This window comes from Otolemur garnettii, unplaced genomic scaffold, assembly GCF_000181295.1.
Source record: "Otolemur garnettii isolate 467f Iridium unplaced genomic scaffold, OtoGar3 scaffold00030, whole genome shotgun sequence".
NCBI lineage: Eukaryota > Metazoa > Chordata > Mammalia > Primates > Galagidae > Otolemur > Otolemur garnettii.
The window spans coordinates 1,988,868-1,991,148 of NW_003852425.1; the positions used below are offsets into that span (position 1 = coordinate 1,988,868).

The window sequence follows — 2,281 nt, forward strand, 5'->3', positions numbered from 1 at the left end:
AAAAAAAAAGCCTGCACTGTGGCAGGAGCCTCTCGTCCCAGCTACTCAGGAAGCTGAGACAAGAGGATCACTTGAGCCCAGGAGTTGGAGGTTACTGTGAGCTATGATGCTACAGCATTCTACTGAGGGTGACAAAAGAGAAACTGTGTCTCAAAAAAGGTGATGGGGGGTGGGAGGTGGGAGCAGTGGCTCACACCTGTAATCCTAGCACTCTGGGAGGCCAAGACAGATGGACTTCCTGAGCTCATGGGTTCCAGACCAGCCTGAGCAAGAATAAGACTCCATCTCTAAAAATAGCCGGGCATTGTGGCAGGTGCCTATAGTCCCAGCTACTTGGGAGGCTGAAGCAAGAGAATCACTTGAACTCAAGGGTTTGAGGTTGCTGTGAGCTATGATATCATGGCACTCTATGGAGGGTGACAAAAGTGAGACTCTGTCTCAGAAAAAAAAAAAATTAAAAAAAAAAACAGGTTCTTGATGTGATTATGAAGTAGAACAGTCTTTTGTACAGGTAAAAATGGGGAGTGATAGATCAAAATCTGGTTGCTAATTTCTCCTTCAATAGTCAAAATATGTGATATAAATTAAAATCAAAGATATCATTATATAATTAAAGATGGCAGAGACCACACATGGGAGATTGCAAAAACAACCACAATATTTACAGATTGTGCAATACATCGTTGAAGTTTTTTTCTCCACTTACTGAATCTAAGCTGGCCCTGTACCTTGCTTTCTTTGCTAAGAGGAAACAATAGAAATGATGTGTAAGTTCTCAACCTACACCTCAAAACGCCTTTTAAATTCTATCCTTTCTGCAACCACCATGTGAAGAAAAACCTAGGTGTGACTGGGCTATGGGGTGCACAGACATTTGGTCAAATGTATTTCCAGATGAGACAAACTTTTGAATCAGCAGACTAATGGAAGCAGACAGAGCTGCGGAATGTGGGTGGGCATGAGCTAATCAATTCAAAGGCCTGGAAGAACAAGAAGGCTAAGAGGGAATTTCTGCTTAACTGCACTGACCTGGGGCATTAGTCTGTTGTCAGACTTAAACATCAGCTCTCCTGGGTCTCAAGCCTGTTGACTATCAGACCAGAACACCTTAGGCCAGTGGTTCTCAACCTTCCTAATGCCGTGGCCCTTGAACATAGTACCCACAGGTTGAGAACCACTGCCTTAGGCCCTCCTGCATCTTAGGCCTTCAGACTCAGACTGGAACTACACCATCAGCTTTCCTGGCTCTCCAGCTTGTCTAATGCAAGTTAGGGGACTTCTCAACCTCCAGAGTCAGAAGAATCAATTCTTCAAAATAAATCTCTCTCTCTCTCCACACATACACATTCTAAGGAGTCTACTTCTCTGGAGAACCCAGACTAACATAAATATACTAATATTTAAATTCCACATGAACTTTATGACTACCCTATAGTAGGCTTGCCTGCTGCAGGATGGGACACATACGACCCAGATTCTCCTGTTCACCCTGTCAACAGTCTGCCTATGACTGGAAATGTAAAAGATGCCATCCCAGGTCATCTAGACTTCAGCTAACCAGAGATGAATGAGGGAGGTCAGACATCAGTCCACCTGACCCAAACCAAAAGAACCAACGAAGCAACCCACAGAATCATGAGCAAAATAAAGGACGGGTTTTTATTAAGTCACTAATATTTCAGGGCAGCTCTTAAGCAGCAAAAGCTAACAGATACATCCCCGTTAGGCTTTAATTAAAGTTAAATAATGAACACAGTTTAGCTAAAATGAGTGCAACCTGCAGGAAGTTAAATTCCAAACTGTATAAGAAGCATTATGGGCATTTATACTACACAGCAGCATAGGAACAGTAGTGAAATTCAATTACAAGGGCTAAGGTTACTCCGGGGGGTAAAACTGTGGAAGAAAAGTCAAACAGAAAATTAAACTGCAGTGATATTGCAACCCGTAAGGTGGGTAGGAACCAAACAACTATGAGGGAAAAAACCCTAGGGGATATGCAAAAAATAGTCAACTTGGTCATACTTCAAAGGATTTCAATACGTCCTAAGAGTAAAGATGAAACAGGAAACATGGTATTTATGGTAGATAAATTGGAGTGAACGTGGATAGGCTGCTATGGCCAATTAGATAAATAACTGTAACGATATGATTAGTTAAGCATTAGACTCACCCAACGAACTTCTTTTAAAAGGACATATTCCTGGGACTCACTCACTCTCATAGACTGTTTCAGTAAGTGTGGGGTGAACTTAAAAATCCAAACTTCTTTTTTTTTTTT

General features: G+C 41.9%; 1 protein-coding gene across 1 annotated transcript in view; it reads right to left on the reverse strand.

Moving 5' to 3' along the window:
* DMXL1 (Dmx like 1) overlaps positions 1–2,281 on the reverse strand; it is a 157,712-nt gene that overhangs the window by 79,913 nt on the left and 75,518 nt on the right. The window lies entirely within an intron of this gene.